This window comes from Hyperolius riggenbachi, chromosome 2 (genome assembly GCF_040937935.1).
Source record: "Hyperolius riggenbachi isolate aHypRig1 chromosome 2, aHypRig1.pri, whole genome shotgun sequence".
Taxonomy (NCBI): Eukaryota; Metazoa; Chordata; class Amphibia; order Anura; family Hyperoliidae; genus Hyperolius; species Hyperolius riggenbachi.
The window spans coordinates 350,649,882-350,669,521 of record NC_090647.1 but is presented as its reverse complement, the minus strand read 5'-3'; the positions used below and the strand labels follow the sequence as shown (position 1 = coordinate 350,669,521).

General features: G+C 45.1%; 1 protein-coding gene across 5 annotated transcripts in view; it reads right to left on the bottom strand.

Annotated features, from left to right (window-relative positions):
• Positions 1-19,640, bottom strand: part of BLACAT1 (BLACAT1 overlapping LEMD1 locus) — a 318,901-nt gene that overhangs the window by 25,786 nt on the left and 273,475 nt on the right. Inside the window, exon 2 of one of the 5 annotated variants that reach the window (XM_068265552.1) lies at positions 2,446-2,602. The exons of the other annotated variants lie outside the window; for them this stretch is intronic. The gene's annotated coding sequence lies outside the window, so the exon portion shown is untranslated. The remainder of the gene's footprint in view (positions 1-2,445; positions 2,603-19,640) is intronic. 5 annotated transcript variants of the gene reach the window in all.

The window sequence follows — 19,640 nt, the reverse complement described above, 5'->3', positions numbered from 1 at the left end:
CTAGAGTGCCAAGGTTAGCCATCACTGACCTATGCTATACCTGGTATGTCCTGGTCTAGATAGCCAGTGAATTAATGAGCTGATAGCAAATGAATTCAGCTCTGCGACTGAAAAAAAATCCACACCATTTGAGTACCTCAGCATGGAGTTCCTTAACTCTGTAGCTGTTTTTCCTGTTCAATGCACACTGCTGGAGCCTGGAAACCGTTAAATGTATGTTACTCAGCAGGGAGGGAGATGGGCCCCTTACAGAGCATCAATTTGTAATGCCCTGTTTGCAGCTCTGTCTGTACTGTCTGTCCTTGTATTGTTGTCTGTGTCTGTTAAGCAACTGCTAAGTCAAATTCCTTGTAAGTGCAAACTTATTTGGTTAAATAAAAGTGATTCTGATTTTATTGGAGCTACAACTAGGCTCATTTTCCAAATATCTGGCAGCAGGTATAGGTGACCCCCAATATCTTGCAGCAGTCATAGGTGACCCTTAATATTGGCCGACAGTCATAGGTGGTTCCAAAATCAGCCAAAAGTCATAGGTGACTCCAATAATCTACCAGCAGCCATAGGTGGCTTGAAAAATCTTTTAGCAGTCAAAGACGTCCCTCAATATTGACCAGCAGTCATAAGTCACCCGCAATATCAGCTTCCTCCAGGGGCCACTTGGTTGTTTTGACCTACAAGCTGATTTTTCAGCCCCCGCCGTGAGTGATCAGTGAGTGGGTGAGATGAGGTATTGATATGTCTTGTGCATTAGTCACAACTAAAGGAACCTCATGACTGTTATTAGATTTTTAGTAGCAGTGATCTGGAGATAGAAAAGCTGGCATATGAATAACAGGAGAATTGGAGACCTTCTGGAAATTCAAACTCTGAGTGAAAATCTCTTGAATTCACTCTATGGTCACTAAAATGAAAATCGCCAACAATTGCAATTTTGCATCTCATGAAACACCAGCATTACAATTAAGCTACAATGACCAGCACTAACCATTGCCTACACCTGGTCAGTGCCTGACAGTAACTTATTCCCTTATGCCTTACCCAAACGGTCCCCTCTGATGCTTAGGCATCCTTTACCTAGGGGTAACTGTAAAGCTTTGTTCAGGGGCTCCATTGCTGACCTCCCTAAGTTATTAATAGTGATTGTTTTCATTGAAAGTTTTAGAGGATTGCTTGAGAGACACACTGCTTAGCTAGTGCTGAACAGTCTTTTCTATTCTATGGGAGGAGGAGGGAATGGGCTGGAGGCAACCCAACTGTGGCTCCTACAAACAAAAACAAAAAAATAGAAGTGAAACATAATCCAATGCAGCACTAACACTGTTGCCAGTGACAATGTGGGGTACCTGTACTTGGCTGTTAGCCAATCAATATGTCTTTCCAGCCCACACTCTGTACATAACTTTTACCTCTGTAGATTTACTATAGATTTGGTGTGACCGTCATCTGTAATAGGTAAGGATTACTTGTCAAACTCAAAGGTGATTGTCCCATGTGCGGTTCATGGCTTTCAGCCCTATGTGAGGTAAAAATTCAATCACATAGGAATAAAAAGCCATATACCACAGCATAGTTGTCCTTTAATGTAAGAGATCGTCTCATCCTTTTTGCACCTACCATATAACTAACAGCCGCCCTAATTTAGTGTCAAAGTGTCTTACCTGTAGTTAACACCTTGTATGACAATGTCAGGAGCAATTTGAGTCCTGAAAGAATTTCACAGTTTATTTTTACAAACAGAGATAGAAATACCCTTTTGTAGCTTAGGAAGATAAATAATGTGGAAATGCTGGCCCTAGCTAATCTGGCACCATGATAGAAACCATTTTCAGCAGCTGGGACTCTGTGAGAAGTTTTATGGTCAGAAGCCAGGGCCAGTATGGTCACATGGTCAGTCATTTCTTTAATGCCAAACACGTGTAAAATGTTCTTTTTAATGAGCCTGGGTCAGGGGTACAGAAAATGTCTCAATGGTATCCTACTGAGCTGAACTTTGCATAAGTCAGAAGATTACAGTATGTGTAAGTAAATGCAGTTTGAAACTGAAAAAAAAAGAATCTGTAAATCATCTGATATTTTCTGGAGAGCTCAGTGGAAATTGGAGGAGATGAAAGGAAAAACTAAAAGTACCAAATCTCTGTCAATAGTGCTTATAAATACATTGAGAAGGAGATTACAAAAGAGAGCCAACCTTGTGTAATACTTTAAAGAATTGTTAAAATTTTTATCAGCAGAGCGTGCTGACAATGATGGGTCTCCTGAGAGGTGACCAACCACATGGAGAGCAAGCCAACCCTATTTAGGTCTGTGGAACCCCCTTGGATTGACACACTGCAAAGAACCACAAAGGTAAAATACCAAACTACACCACCAAGGGTGGGATCAGTGATAAATATTCTACGTAAGAAGTGTCAAAAATCATTAAAAGCTAATAGTGATGGAACTTACCTCAAAAAGAAGGCACATCTTGCAAAGGCAAAAAGTTTATCTCAGACAGCAGGTCAAATTTAGAACTTAGTAAGCCTGATCCAATTCACTTTTTCTCCTAAGTTTTTCCCTAGGAGATAATTTTGCATCTTCTATTTTAAAATGACTTTTCAGCACTCTGCAATTGAAAAAGTACCAAAAGTTAGGTGAAAAAAAAAATATTGTGAGCATTTTCTTGCGTGCTGGCGGCTTAAAAGGCATTTTTTTTTTTTTTATAAAATGTGAAAATATCACCTTGGAGAAAGTGTAGGAGAAATGTGAATTGGATCGGGCCCAGTGTGTTTATAAATAAGACCAAATGGATCTCTCTGGGAAGGAAAAGATAACTATGATAAAGAAGGCTAGAGCTGTATAATATTGAATAACAACCTAAGGGCCAATAGATTTCACATCAGTTTTATTTAATGAAAAAAATTCTGAAATATACAGAAAAAAATCTGCATTGAAACTTGTTTTTAAAAGTGTCAAACATTGTTTAAAATTGCTAGCTCTAGTTCTATGGATACACTAATGATTATTAAGTGAAGATTTATACTGGTCATCAAAAATACTGTATATAAATCAGAAAGCTGAATATTTGTCTTCAAAGCAGGATGTCCTGGACCCAGCTTCAATTACAGCACTAGATCTCCAGATACACTGTGTCATCACTGGCTAATGCTATCAGGGAAATTTCACACAGAGGCTTTTATGATTTGCGTATGGTAAGTCGGTGAGATTTTTTTTTTGCCAGAAGAATTCCACACTGAAATACACATTGCTAAAGTACATTTTCATGTACATTTGATTTCTGTCCATAAATATTAATTTTGTGCGTTTTCTTGTGTCTCATTGACATCAATGGATTTTCAAGGATATTTTTTTTTCAGAAATTTGGTATATTTCTGCAAAAAATCCTGTCTTCCTAAAAAGATGGAAATGTTAGCAACAATCCTGCAAAAATTCAAAATAAAGATTTTAAAAATTAGCTTTTGCAATTTGTATTGCTATAGTACAATTTATGATATATAATTAAAATTTTGTTACAAATTACAATTGAATCGAGCCCTTAAAGGATGCCTTGGCGCAAAATTAAATAAAAAATGGAGGGAGCAGGCATGTTTAGTGGGCTCTCCTCATGCCCACTGCTCCCCCCGGTCTCTTCTGCCCCCTCCGTTTCTGCCTGTACTGTTTTTTTTCTTTGTTGTAATTGTTTAACTAAAGATGTACCCTTAGGATGATGTTATTATACTATACATAATTGACGTACTTTATGTGTGGGTTTTATGTATTGTTAGGCCTTCCTGTAATGCAAAGGTGAGCTGTTAATGTATGTCTGCCTGCACCTTGTAAAGAGCTTGGGAAGATAAATGTAGTATAAAAATACAATTAATAATAATGATAATAACTACAGGTACACACATTCTTTGCAACAATGCATATTTTTTATTTAATGTAGTCAGTCTGCATCAGAACTCTTTTCTATACTGAAATGATCATGGATGGAACTGATTCCAAGTAACTATAGATACAAATAAATATAGAATATGGAAAGATTGTACAGTGTATTTATTATTATGCCTTTATATATTGCTACTATTTTCCCCAAAGCTTTACAGAGTACACTAAACAACTCCTCTCAGTCTGTTCACTAAAAAATGCAAAATTTACATGTGCAGATAGCCCACGTAAATTATGCCAGGCATTACATGTAGGTAGAAAAAAATAATACCTTTTAATGGCTACCAGTAGTTGGTAAAGTTAAATTATGCAAGCTTTCAGGGATCAGAAACCTTTTTGCTACTATCGCCAGGCATTACACAAACTATGCAGTTGCATTGTGCATATGTTGCTAGCATTGTTCGTATAGCATGAGTTAAGCAAACTACCTAACAGTTGTCAAAATTTAAATTCAATGTCAGTGCACATACATGCTTCCAGTCCTAGTGTTATGTCAGGAAAATTTTGTGTAGAAAAAATAAACTTTTCAGGGATGTGGGGAGAAGCCAGAGTCTGGAGAAATTCATACAAACATGGATACACCGTGCACATAGGGGTTGATGCACAAAAATCTGGTAATATTTCCACGCAGAGATGGTGCACAGCAATATTACTATTACTATCACGTACCGCAAGTTACGCAATTGGCGCAACCCGCTGTTCACGAGTAATGTTGCAGTTGCTAATTATGTTAATGCATGTTACCAACTACTTGTTGTACTAATGGTACTATTGCCGTACGCTCTTGGTGCATGGCAATATTACCACACTTTTGTTCAGAAACCCTATACATATATTATGTATGTATGTATGTATGTATGTATGTATGTATGTATAGATATACTCGCATATAAGCCTAATTTTTCAGCACAAAACATGAGCTTAAAGGACTTCCGAGGCCAAAATTAATAAAATCACACTATACCTATTTTTTTTGCAGAATCCACGGAGGACGTCCTGCCCGTCCTCCGCTCCGTGCCGCCATCAATGCAGGTCTTTTCATTCCCCTAGGGCTCGGCCCGACCCCACCGAACGGGTCGCATCGATGCCACCTCTAACATGGCCGCCTTGCTCCGTGGCTGCGCAGTACGCTTTGTCGCTGACGTACGCTTGGGGAGCATGCCGGGACCTAGTACGCGGCGGGAGGCGGGCAATAGGCTGCGCAGTCGCGCTAGCGACAAAGCGTACTGGGCAGCTGCGGAGCAAGGCGGCGGCCATGTTAGAGGTGGCATCGATGCGACCCGTTCGGTGGGGTCGGGCCGAGCCCTAGGGGAATGAAAAGACCTGCATTGATGGCGGCACGGAGCGGAAGACGGGCAGGACGTCCTCCGTGGATTCTGCAAAAAAAAAAGGTATAGTGTGATTTTATTAATTTTGGCCTCGGAAGTCCTTTAAAGAGAATCTGTACTCTAAAATTCTTACAATAAAAAGCATACCATTCTATTCATTATGTTCTCCCGGGCCCCTCTGTGCTGTTTCTGCCACTCCCTGCTGCAATCCTGGCTTGTAATTGCCAGTTTTAGGCAGTGTTTACAAACAAAAAACATGGCTGCTAACCAGCATGTGATAGTCTGAGAGAAGCTCAGTCTGTGACTCATACAGAGCCTGGAGGGGGCATGGAGAAAGTGTGTATAGCTTTCCCCTATTACAGTAGAACAGCACATTCCTGCCTGAGCCGACAAAGCTGACAAAGGAAAGAAGATTAGATTATATAATAGAGATAATACAGCCACTGTGTAACTAGGAAAGGCTGCAGTAAGACAGACCACATTCGAACAGGTATAGGAACTTATAGGATAGAAGAAATAAGGCTGAAAATTTTGTTATAGAGTGTCTTTAAAAGTGACCCCCTTGGCTTATATGTGAGTCAGTGGAGCAGAACAGATAGTGGAGCAGGTTGTGTTACTGGCAGAGGAGCATAAGGATCGTGCACTAGAAATTCTGCTCTTGCCAGCTGGCTCCCTGCTGTGTCTGTGCTCCCCATCCCCTGCAACATGGTGTGCAGAGTGTGCTGCTCAAGACTTCCTGTGGATCAGAGCATGCAAGCAACGTGTCAGCGGTGCAATGATTGGGGATTCTTCCTGTGTGGCATTCGCTGTCTCCTATCTATGACCCCATCTAGTGGCGTCTTGAGACACAACTATTGTCCTTGTGGCACATCTGGCTATGGGGAGGGGGGCTGACTTGTACTGGGGGCACATCTGGCTACTGTGGAGTGGGCTATACTGGGAAGGGGGCTTATACACGAGTCAATCACTTTTTCCTGGTTTCTGAGGGAAAAGTGGATACCTCAGCTTATACGCAGGTCGGCTTATATGCGAGTATATACAGTGTATATGTGTGTGTGTATATATATATATATATATATATATACACACATTTGAATGCACAAGACAGCACTAAGTCCATATTCAAAACTATGATTCCAGTGCAAAGTATACAGTCCCATGTACCCCCACTGCTTACAGCAGTGAAAACAGTCCCACTTCTTGTATGTTCTGATTACACCTTGGTAAGCACATGGGTCACAATCCAGGTTAAGAGTTCTTGCAACTTAAAGTGAGCACCTCCACCACACCCTCTAGAAGGAGAACTCACCTTTAGACAAGATATTTCTGTGGGTCAAGCAGCGCTTTTGCGGTAGTTACACAGGCCTTCCCCCTAGCTCATTATGAACTTTCTGATTCTCCTCCTCTGCGTTCACTCAGATTTTGTATGAACCAATCAACTCATAGAAGCAACAATATTCACCATAGTATAAAATCTTTTATACATTTATTTAAAGTGGATCCGAGATAGACTTTTACTCATTGCATAATTGTGTTTCTTTCATATAGTTTATAGGGGATTCCTCAAGCCAAATACTTTTTTTTTGTTTTAATACTTTAATTCCCTATAAATGAAACAAGCCTCGCCCACAGCTTCTCCAGAGTGAAAACTCACAAGTGTCAAGGCACTTTGAAGTGCCAAGGGCTTGTGGGAGCTCAGTCTTTGCAGGAGGACGAGGTTACTAGCCAGAGATTTCAGAGGCGGAGGGGAGGAGGGAGAAGGAGAGGGGAGTGACGTTTTCACAGGTTGAGGGCTGGAGATGCAGATCAGCTTTGCCTGTGTGTAATGTGACAAATAGAACATGGCCACTCTCATTGTATCACAGGAAGAAATAATCATATATTGTTGAAGCTGTTTGCAGCTAGATTTGCTGTGTAAACTATCTAAACTTTAGATAAGATATATAGACAAGTTACTTGTCATAGTTACAGTGGGATCCAAAAGTTTGGGCAACGTTGTTAATCGTCAATGATTTTCCTGTATAAATCTTTCGTTGTTTCGATAAAAAATATCGGTTAAATATATTATATAGGAGACACACACAGTGATATTTGAGAAGTGAAATGAGGTTTATTGCATTTACAGAAAGTGCACAATAATTGTTTAAATAAAATTAGGCAAGTGCATAAATGTGGGCACTGTTGTCATTTTATTGATTCCAAAAACCTTTAGAACTAATTAATGGAACTCAAATTGGCTTGGTAAGCTCAGTGACCCCTGATCTACATACACATGTGAACCCAATTATAAGAAAGAGTATTTAAGGGGTCAATTGTAAGTTTTCCTCCTCTTTTAAATTTCTCTGAAGAGTAGCAACATGGGGGTCTCAAAACAACTCGTAAATGACCTGAAGACAAAGATTGTTCACCATCATGGTTTAGGGAAAGGATACAGAAAGCTGTCTCGGAGATTTCAGCTGTCTGTTTCTACAGTTAGGAACATATTGAGGAAATGGAAGACCACAGGCTCAGTTCAAGTTAAGGCTCGAAGTGGAAGACCAAGAAAAATCTCAGATAAACTGATCGACGAATGGTGAGAACAGTCAGAGTCAAACCACAGACCAGCACCAAAGGCCTACAACATCATTTTGCTGCAGATGGAGTCACTATGCATCGTTCAACCATTTGGCGCACTTTACACAAGGAGATGCTGTATGCAGAGGAAGCCTTTTCTCCGCCCACAGCACAAACAGAGCCGCTTGAGGTATGCTAAAGCACATTTGGATAAGCCAGGTTCATTTTGGAATAAGGTGCTGTAGACTGATGAAACTAAAATTAAGTTATTTGGGCATAACAAGGGGCATTCTGCATGGAAGAAAAACAACACAGCATTTCAAGAAAAACATTTGCTACCTGCAGTAAAATATGGTGGTGGTTGCATCATGTTGTGGGGCTGTGTGGCCAGTGCATGGACTGGGAATCTTGTCAAAGTTGAGGGACGCATGGATTCCACTCAGTATCAGCAGATTCAGGAGACCAATGTCTAGGTATCAGTGACAAAGCTGAATCTGCGCCGGGGCTGGATCTTTCAACAAGACAATGATCGTAAACACTGCTCAACATCCACTAAGGCATTCATGCAGAGGAACAAGTACAATGTTCCGGAATGGCCATCTCAGTCCCCAGACCTAAATATAATTGAAAATCTGTGGTATAAGTTAAAGAGAGCTGTCCATGCTTGGAAGCCATCAAACCTGAATGAACTAGAGATGTTTTGTAAAGATGAATGGTCCAAAATACCTTCAACCAGAATCCAGACTCTCATTGGAGCCTACAGGAAGCGTTTAGAGGCTGTAATTTCTGCAAAAGGAGGATCTACTAAATATTGATTTCATTTCTTTTTTTGTGGTGCCCACATGTATGCACCTGCCTAATTTTGTTTAAACAATTATTGCACACTTTCTGTAAATCCAATAAACTTCATTTCACTTCTCAAATATCACTGTGCATGTCTCCTATATGATATATTTAACTGACATTTTTTATCGTAATAACCAATGATTTATACAGTAAAATAATGATGATTAACAACGTTGCCAAAACTTTCGCATTCCACTGTAGTTTTTCATCTCAGATCCGCTTTACAAAAAACAGCCTTTCACACTTAAAGAGGAGTTTTACTGAATATAGCTTAATAAATAAAACTGCTTATTTTTAACACTATTACTTTTCAAATTATGTAGTCAGAGGAGAATTCTGAATAATAAACAGCCTAGGCAGTGACATCACTGGAATGGTGGGAATACATACCAATATACAGCAATATATAGATATAGGAAGTGTTTCTGGTACTGAAACCAGGATAATTAATGTAAAAGTGGGTACCCTGAATAATATACTACATTCTACTATAAGTCACTATGGTGCCTCTTTAAACCCAAACAACTATAAAGGCGGATGTTTAATGCATTAACCTGTAGTCTCAAATGACTGTATCAAAAGAGCGAACAAGGTGCATGATGTGGGGTATAACATCATGACTGCAAAGGATTCTGGGTTGTGAAGTCCTTCCTGTCAGGCTTATTTAAAGGGACTCCGAGCTCACCCAAAAAAAGAAAGTTGTACTCACCAGGGGCTTTCTCCAGCCCAGTGCTGGTCGGGAGGTCCCACGCCGGCGTCCTGGCTCCTCTCCTTCTCCCCGCTCCGGAATGGCTGACAGGCCGCAGCCCGGGCGACACTCGGCAGAGTGTCGGGCTGCTGCTTCCGCGTATGACGCGGCTGACGTCACACGCCGGCCACCTCGCGTCATCACGGCGGCCGGCGTGAAAGTACTGCGCATGCGCGATTAAAGCGCGCATGCGCAGTACTTTCACGTCGGCCGCCGTGATGACGTGAGGCGGCCGGCGTGTGACGTCAGCCGCTTCATACGCGGAAGGAGCAGCCCGACACTCTGCCGAGTGTCGCCCGGGCTGCGGCCTGTCAGCCATTCCGGAGCGGGGAGAAGGAGAGGAGCCAGGACGCGACGGCGTGGGACCTCCCGACCAGCACTGGGCTGGAGAATGCCCCTGGTGAGTACAACTTTCTTTTTTTGGGTGAGCTCGGAGTCCCTTTAAGTTTTAACAACTGAAGGATGTGTTGAAAATCATAGACGGAATGAAGAACGTTTTGTTGCTTTTGAATGGGACCCACAATGTCTGGGAGGCCACAAAAACACATAAAAATGTGCGGGATGTGTCAGCTGTGTTTCTCTTTTATTGGCATCTAGTTGGGCATAGCTGCTCGTATTCTGTAAACCACAAGAAGTGTCTTGATGTGTTCTCATATGTGAGTTATGTCTTGATAGCTTCCCTGACAGCCTGACAAATGTCATAAGTTCCTTAACGCATCCTTCCGCTGATGTAATAAAATAAACAAGGGAAAATACCACATATGCAACAAATTTTGACTGACAAGTAATACATTGCTGAGGCGTGTGGTTAATTTCCCCTGCTTGCAGGAAACAATCTCTACAAATATGTATGCGCTCACTACAACTGACATATGGAGCATTATCTTGGGATCTAATTATCAAGCTATGGATCTCTGAATTTTTACTTGAATTTACTCCATATTAACATGTTTAGCAGTAGATGCACAATGCCATTCAATATTTGGCTTGTTCAATGGTGTATTTTGCAAATACTGCTCTCTTTGAAACGTATGCTATTTCTTTGAAACAGTTGCAGCAACCAGATTTAGGGCTCGTTTCCACTGTTGCGGTGCGGAATTGCCTGGATTCCACCGCTGATGAAATCGCATGCAGGTGCGTTTTTTTACGCGTTATTTTACGCGATTACGCATGCGATTTCGCACAGGTTAGGCTATATACATTTTTAACCATGTCACTGCCTGTGTTAATTTACATTGGTTCCTATGCGGAATCGCACACGTAATCGCGTAAAAAACGCGTAAGAAAAACGCATGCGATTTCCCTATTAAATACATTGCCTGCGATTCGCATGCATTCCACTCGCAGGCGAATTCTGCGGCTCTTTTGTGCGTTTTTTCACCGCTGAAAAAAACGCACCTCAACAACGCTACAGTGGAATCAGGCCCATCCACTTGCATTACATGTGCGAATCCGCATGCGTTGGACGCATGCGAATTCGCGATAGTGGAAACGAGCCCTAATTATTTGGGAGAATACAAACGACTACAAATCAATGTGAAGCCTTTCCTCTCTCACACCCAGGCCTTATCACCTGCTCTCTATTATTTTCCTTTAGGGCCTGAGCCTACTAACGCAGTTGTGCGCAGTTGTGTCCGCTTTTCAGCATCTGTAACATTGATGTGTTGCTGAAAAGCGGACACAACTGTGAACAACTGCGTTCGTGGACTCAGGCCCTTACTCATTTTCATACCTTCATCTCTTCATACACAGGATAAAGGTTGCAATTGCTCCAGGGCCCAGGGTCCATAGGGACCACCAAAGTGTCCCCCATCATCCCACTCAATTTGGCCAGTCCCTGCACCTTCACAGCATGTGGTGGGAGTGGGACAGGTCACTAGGTAGTAGGCAGGGGAACATTGACTATACATAACATGGATTCCGGACTTGACCCCTTGCCTTGGTCACATGGATGGCCGCAGCAGCACTCTCCCTGTGACGCAGGTATGTTACACTACACCAGTAGGTACATGTCTGTGAGGAAGAAAGCGGGGGGGGGGGGGGGGAATGCAGCAGGAAGAAGAGTCCTGGCTGGAGCACAACGCTGCAGAGAGGGGAAAGAGCTTTGTAGGTAAGTGTCAGACAGTGGTGCATCTTCTGCTCTGCAGCTCGGCTGGATGCAATTAATTTATGCTGCCTGGTAGACCTTGCTGTGGATGGCTAAGATTTTAAACAAAAGCAGATTGCCTACCATTAGATTAATGAGGGGGGGGGGGGAGGGGAGGGGAAGCTAGGGGAGAGCTGCCTGCCTGCTTCCATAAATGTTCAGACCACTTGGCCACCATTGGAAATGCTGTGGGTAGATCAATAGGCCACTACTGGTAATACCGTAGAAAGGGGGGCGGGGTTGGGGTACCACTAGGCTACCAGAGAATACTGTGGGGCAGATGATGGCAGGGACAGGTGAGTTACTATGTAGTAGAAACTTCCTTTAGTGGTGTTAAATAGAATTACAAAAATATTCTTATTTATCTCCTAGTACAGCTGATAAGCAAGGCCTGGAAGAAGCGAAGGAAGGGAGCGTAAGGAAAGGCCAACATGATAGTGCTGGACATAGTCCGGCAGGGGAAGGGTTAAGTTGTTGGAGGAAGGCAGGAAGTAGTAGGAAGAGGTGGGGCAGGCCAGAGCTGGGAGAGAGAGAAGGCACTGGAAGGAAGGGAGGAGTCAGAGGCCGGAGGGAGACACAGGAGAAAGATTCAAGGTGGCTGCTCCTGCCTTACCCGCAATGGAGGACGTAGAGAGCTTGCTGCGGATGGTCCGGACGGAGGCTGCTGCACGCGGCCCCTCATGGGTCGCAGAACAGATGTCCAGGATGGCGGGTGGGGCGGATGGAGAACCTGGAGGGCGCACTAGTGCGCGGATATCGCGGCCGCCGGAGCGGCTGAGCCCCAGCCCATCGCCCAGGGGGACTAGGCGGAGCGGAAGTCCGACTCAGGGACCGCCGGCTCCCCCCAAGAAGAGAGGCAAAGCGGCAGGCGGGAGCGCGGCAGAGCAGCCGGAGTCGCATGGGGAGGAGGAACGACCGGGCCCCAGTACCGGAGAGGATGGGATGACGGGCCAGGGAGACGCTGGGCCTACCGAGGAGCAGCCGCAGGGAGCACAAGAGGCGCAGCACACGCCAGCACCCCCCGCTGGGCGTCCGCAAAAAGGTGGGACGCGGAAGAAGGGAGGCGGCAGCACCAGGGCACAGCAGGCCGCAGTACAGTCAGCCGCGGACCAGAAGAAGGCTCAGCAGGCGGCGAGCAGAGGTGCGGGCAAGGGGAAGCAGGCGGGGAAGACCGCCACGCCGGAGTCAGCCCTGCGGTCACATCGGAAGGGGTCCAGCGGCCAGCCACATGACCAAGGGGGCAGGGTGGCCACCAGAAGCAGGCACCATTCACCGACCCCACCCCGCAGGACGGGAAGGGGCGAGACCTCCAGGGGGCACGAGTCGGAAGTGCATAGGAGAGGGGACAACGGCGGCACAGAGAGGGGTCGAGGACGAGGTGCCAATCAGCACAGGAATGTCAGCGGATCGGCCCGCCCGGGCGATGCCGCATCTGAGGGGTCCGAGGAGGACGATGGACCGAGGATGGAGAGCCCGAGGGTCCCGGAGGACCATGATGACCATCCGGCACAGCGAGGTGAGCCAATGTACAGATCCAATAATTCCTTACATGCTGGTGTGAATAGCAATGCGGGTAGTGGATGTGAGGGGTCTAGCCCGGCAGTAGGGGGCAATATGGCAAATTTAGGCGATGTGTCAGGTGCGGCGTTGTCAATGATGACGTCGTTATTGCTGAGTATTCGAGATACCTTACAAGGTCAGACGGCTACGAGGTCCACACCTGTAGCAGCGTGGTCAGGACCCGCGGAGCAAAGGGCGGTAGTTGCAACGCCGCCTCAGGTGACGCAGGCTAGTGTGCAGACAGCTACCGGGTCGACTCAGACACTTGAGACGACGGGAGACAAGGATACAGAGATGATCCGCTTATCAGATAAGGCACAAGGTGATGTTTATTTATGTATGAGGGGGCCGATGGGAAAGCATTTGAAACAGGAGGTGCGTGAAAAAATTTGGAAAGGGGAGTACATTGAGATTTTTTCATTGCTCCCTTTGGGTAAGTTCAATTTAGATAGGGGTAGAATTGATGAGACCAAAAAAGAGGACGAAGAGCGTAGGAGGTATCGCTTGATACCAAGGACGTTCCAAAATTGGTACCAGGCATTTGCAATATATGCGAGCGTGCTGGGGGAGAAGCAACCAGAGTGCTGTTCGGCACTTTTTTGCTATTTCGATATGATTGGGGAGGCCCACAGGATGTATGGTGGAAACGCCTGGCTGAGGTATGACGAACAATTCAGACAGGAAAAGGCTTTTCATCCAGGTATTAAATGGAATCATAAGAACATCGATTTGTGGATGAGTCTGATGATTCCAGGCACAAAGGCAAATCAGCCCTTTCAGGGGACGGCCAGCAGCCCTGGATCAGCGGGTCAGCTGGCCAATAGAAAGCCCGGGGTCTGCTGGAAGTTCAATGAAGGGGCATGCAAATTTGGGAGCGCATGTCGGTTTAAGCACGACTGCTCAGCCTGCGGTGGAAGTCACATGGTTACGAAATGCTTCAGAAAAGGAAAGGGTCAGTACGCGGATTCCTCTGGAAAAAGGGAAGAGTCCGGTGAAGGTAGCAAGGATGGAACCGTACCTAAATAGATTTCCCGATACGGAGGTAGCTGAATTTTTGAGAAGAGGGTTTGCGGAGGGTTTCATAATCCCTAGCTTTGGGGTTCCGACTTCGCAACCCCCATTTCGTAATCTAAAATCAGTTACCGCACATCCGGAAGTGGTATCGAGGAAGTTGGAGAAGGAGGTGAGTTTAGGTAGAATGTCTGGCCCCTTTCAGCAACCCCCTGTAGAAGATTTGATTGTGTCACCTTTAGGGCTAGTTCCTAAGAAGGAGCCAAATTCGTTTAGGTTAATACACCATCTGTCTTATCCAAAAGGAGCTTCAGTTAATGATGGGATTGACCCGGAATCCTCCTCAGTAATTTACACGTCTTTTGATGCGGCGGTTAGACTGGTAAAACGTGCAGGACAGGGCGCCTTGTTAGCTAAGACGGACGTGGAGGCGGCCTTCCGTTTATTACCGGTTCACCCCACAAGTTTCAGGTTGCTCGGTTGTTTTTGGGAAGGGGGTTATTATGTCGATCGTTGTTTACCAATGGGTTGTTCGATTTCATGTTCTTATTTTGAGCGGTTTAGCTCCTTTGTAGAATGGGTGGTGAAGGACGAGTCGGGGCTCAGGACGGCTATTCACTACCTGGATGATTTTTTATTCGTGGGCCCGGCCTCGTCAAGTGACTGCGCACATCTACTGAACACAATGAGGTGGGGATGTGACAGATTGGGCGTTCCATTAGCAGAGGAAAAAACGGAGGGCCCTCAGACCAGCATAAAATTTCTGGGGATTACGATAGACTCCATTGCTATGGAATGCAGGTTGCCCGAGGAAAAAGTGACTGATTTGCAGGGTACCATAAAAAGAGTCCTTAGCTGTAAGAAGGTGACCCTGCATGAGTTACAGTCCCTGTTAGGGAAGTTAAATTTCGCTTGCAGGATCATGCCCATGGGGCGGATTTTCTGCAGGCGATTGGCAAGGGCTACTGCGGGCGTACAGCTTCCTCACCACAGGGTTCGCCTGGTAACGGCACATAAGCAAGATCTGCTCATGTGGCTGTCCTTTTTGGAAGAATTCAATGGGCGGTCCCTTTGGATGGATGAGAGTACAGGCAATCATGATTTGGAGTTGTTCACGGATGCTGCAGGATCGTGTGGGTTCGGGGCCTTCTTTGCAGGTAAGTGGTGTGCGGAAGCCTGGCCAGTGAGTTGGGAGCAGTTAGGTTTTACAAGAAACCTACTGCTCCTGGAATTGTTTCCCATTTTGGTAGCGGTAGAATTGTGGGGTACGTTGCTTCGGAACAAGAGGATTCGCTTTAATTGCGATAACCTAGGAGTGGTGACAGCGGTCAACAGCTTGTCAGCATCATCACCTCCGGTCGTGAAGGTTTTGAGACAGTTGGTTCTCAGTTGTTTGAGATATAACCTGTTCATTTTCGCCGTTCACTTGCCGGGGGTGGAGAATGATGTGGCTGACGCTCTTTCTCGGTTCCAATGGCAGAGATTCCGGGACGTCGCGCCAGGAGCGGATCGACAAGGGGAGGCTTGTCCCTCGGCCTTGTGGGAGGTACCCCTGGGCCCGTAGGAGAGTGGATATCGAACTCATTGTCAGAGGCCACCTGGTCGGCATACACGACAGTGTGGAGACAATGGAGCGAACTACAGCACCAGTTCGGAAGAGGTGAGACGGAACAAGATCAAGTTTATCTGCTGTTGCAGTTCATGGCTATGAAAGGAGCGGAGGGAATATCTGCATCGGCATTATCAAAAAACTTGTCAGCACTTTCATTTGCCTTTAAGTTACAGGGTCTACCGGACGTGACCAAGGATTTTAGGGTGCGTATGGCACTAAGGGGTTTCAGGACGCAGCAACAGATACCGAAGGATTCCAGGCGTCCAGTTACGTTCCAGCTGCTTGAGTCGCTGGTGAACAGATTGGGATCGCTGTGTAATTCGTGGTATGAGGAATTGCTGTTCGGGGCGGCTTTCTCACTAGCGTTTTTCGGGGCATTCAGGATTAGCGAATTGGTGAGTAAAGGAAGGCATTTCCCTGGAGGTCTACTGCGGGAGGAGGTCAAGCTTCTTCCGGAATCTGTGGAGGTTTTCCTCCGCAGATCAAAGACGGATCGTGCAGGGGCAGGCAGGACAATTCATTTATTTCAGATTAGTGGGTCCGTAGCATGCCCAGTCTCCAGGGTTGCTGAGTTTTTAAGGGTCCGGACCAAAACTGGTCTTTCCTTCCTGTGTCACGAGGATGGTTATTCCCTATCTAAGTATCAGTTTATTGCAGTCTTTAGAAAAACTTTAGCAAGCTTGGGGTTAGCTGGAAAGGAATACGCATCTCATTCGTTCAGGATAGGTGCAGCGACGGAAGCAGCCAGGTGGGGGCTCGCGGACGAGCACATAAAGCGAATAGGAAGGTGGGAGTCATCCCGCTTTCTGCTTTATGTTAGGCCGCATTTGATTTAGCATTGTAGCATGTTCTAGTTTTTTATAGTTAGTTGGTGGTTGGTTCTCCCTCTCTTCTTTTCTTTTATTTCAGTGATTGGCATCTCCCCTCGGCTGGTCTGGATTTTGGGGCACTCCTATGTGTCAAGGGGTGTCCAGCGAGCTGCTGTAAGACCGGACGGTCGGCAGCTGGGTATTCCAAGAACAACGGCGAGGCTGAGATGGATAGGTTTCCCAGGTTTGATGTGGGATAAGGTGCTGAAAAAAATACGGAGTCTGGTGACACAGGACGGAGCACCAGATGTCCTAGTTATACACGCGGGTGGCAATGATTTGGCCACAAGGACAACGCGAGCAATAACCAGGGAGATAAAAGGTGATCTCTTGGAGCTGCGCTCTACTTTACCCGACACTGTGATCGTGTGGTCGGAGATGGTGAGTAGGAGCAAGTGGAGACTGGCACGATCAGTGGAGAAGGTGAATCGAGCTCGGAGGAAGCTCAACAGAGAGGTGTCACGTTTCATAGTACAACACGGGGGTGTGGCGGTTAGGCATCTAGAGCTAGAGGAGGATACGGAGTTGTTGCTGGCAGCCGACGGGGTTCATCTCAACCCCATCGGGATTGATTTGTGGACACTAGCGTTAGAGGAGGGAATTCAAAAAGCCCTAGCGGTGCGGGCGGCGCAAGGGTGAGGTTTCCCCCTTGTTTGCTGTGGCGGGGCAAGGTGTCCGGAGAATGGTGAAGGAAGGATGACTTAGAGGATTTCATTTAGGTGACTTCCTCACGTAACAAGATAATGGATAAGAAGAACAGTTGATAAGGGGCATGCCGCTGTTCCCGAGTCTGTTGGTGCGGCTGGGGGCCGGATTGAGCCGCATGCCCAAAAAGAGAATGTTTGTTTAATTGTGTTTGCTTAAGTAGCTCTGGACGCTTTGCCCTGCAATAAATAAGCAAGTTATCGTTTTATATTAAAATGTTATTAAGGTTAATAAATGGGCTGCATTGGCCTTAAAATTCCAAAGTCAATATGCAGTCCGAGAGTTTTTATAATAAATGTAGAGTTTATGTTTGATAAGGGGTGGGGGGGAGAGAGAGATAAATCAAGGGGTTGGTTGTCCGTAGGACGGCAATTGGTCATGCACATATCAAGCAAGGCCTGGAAGAAGCGAAGGAAGGGAGCGTAAGGAAAGGCCAACATGATAGTGCTGGACATAGTCCGGCAGGGGAAGGGTTAAGTTGTTGGAGGAAGGCAGGAAGTAGTAGGAAGAGGTGGGGCAGGCCAGAGCTGGGAGAGAGAGAAGGCACTGGAAGGAAGGGAGGAGTCAGAGGCCGGAGGGAGACACAGGAGAAAGATTCCCGCCCACCCGCCCGTTAGGGGAGGATAGGTAGGTGGTTTGTCATTGCAGCTGGCGAGGCAAGGTGTCCGGAGAATGGTGAAGGAAGGATGACTTAGAGGATTTCATTTAGGTGACTTCCTCACGTAACAAGATAATGGATAAGAAGAACAGTTGATAAGGGGCATGCCGCTGTTCCCGAGTCTGTTGGTGCGGCTGGGGGCCGGATTGAGCCGCATGCCCAAAAAGAGAATGTTTGTTTAATTGTGTTTGCTTAAGTAGCTCTGGACGCTTTGCCCTGCAATAAATAAGCAAGTTATCGTTTTATATTAAAATGTTATTAAGGTTAATAAATGGGCTGCATTGGCCTTAAAATTCCAAAGTCAATATGCAGTCCGAGAGTTTTATAATAAATGTAGAGTTTATGTTTGATAAGGGGTGGGGGGGAGAGAGAGATAAATCAAGGGGTTGGTTGTCCGTAGGACGGCAATTGGTCATGCACATATCATGTCCAAAGGTATCCCAGTCTGTTTTTATCTCTGAAACATGCACGAAATTACAGACTGCAAGATGAAATATTCTAGCAATCAGTGCCATTAATCTGACAAAATCCACCAAGGTCATTACTGTGACTCTTATATTGATATTTGATATTTATGATTTTTAGGGTTCATAAGAAAGAATGTTGCATTGACAGTGTCTACAGCAACCCTGTTTGGATGTTTCATGAATAAAGAGAAAAGCGACAGGCACTCTGAAATGGGAGCTTCCAGGGATTATCTTTCCCACATTGCCCCACCCACAGCTTGAGCACATCTAATGGGTATGTTACTACTTGATTGCCATAAGCAATGGTGAAGTGTTTAATATGCATGAAAAAGTTTTCAAGAGATACTGATGCAATAAAGTTGTGTGATAAAGAAGACACTGGATAGTGCCGGATATATTTATCTCTTTTACTCCTGTTTGGATGTTGTCAGATTGTGGTCCTGATACATGCACATCATATACACGATCAGTTCTGGTACCTGGAAGGATGTTGAGTGTTTCATTAAATGGAATGTATAGCGTTTTTTTAAGCATTTTTTCAAATTTTGGCGATTTCATCAAAACGCTCAAACGTAGTGTTTTTGAAAGCGCTAGTGTAATAAAACCCTATGGGCCCGTTCTTACTTGGGCTAATCACCGCAAATTGCCCAAAATCGAGAAACGCAAACTCGTAGCCTGCACCATTGTCAGGCGATTTCCCGGCGATCGTGTTTCAGTGCTATAGAATCGCTAAACGCGATCGCTGAGAAATCAATGCACTGTCCAGTGATTTTTTCCACGTGAAAACGCAGATAAATCACTCCCGCAAAACAGCAACAAAAATCGCCGGCGTTTTGCGCTTCTAAGTGTGAATGGGGCCTAAAGCTCTTCCTAACATTAAATGTGGAAAGTCTGCAGACTTGGAGAGCTATAATTAGGCCTTGCTCTCTTTTGAGAAACTATTTCTTTACTGAACTAAAACAAAATGAAATCTTTTTTGTGCATTAAAAGCTCACCCTGGATCTAAAGAAATATGACACTACATTTGTAATATTTTCCTAATAATAAAAAAAAAAAAAATTATTAAAAAGAAAAAAACTTGAAAAACTGCTTAAAGGGGCACTATGGCTAAATTATTCTTATATTATCATTTAATATAAAATATGTGCAATTGTAGCAATGTGTAAGACTTGTATTGTGGCTGAATAAAACTCTGCTTCAATATTGCTTTACC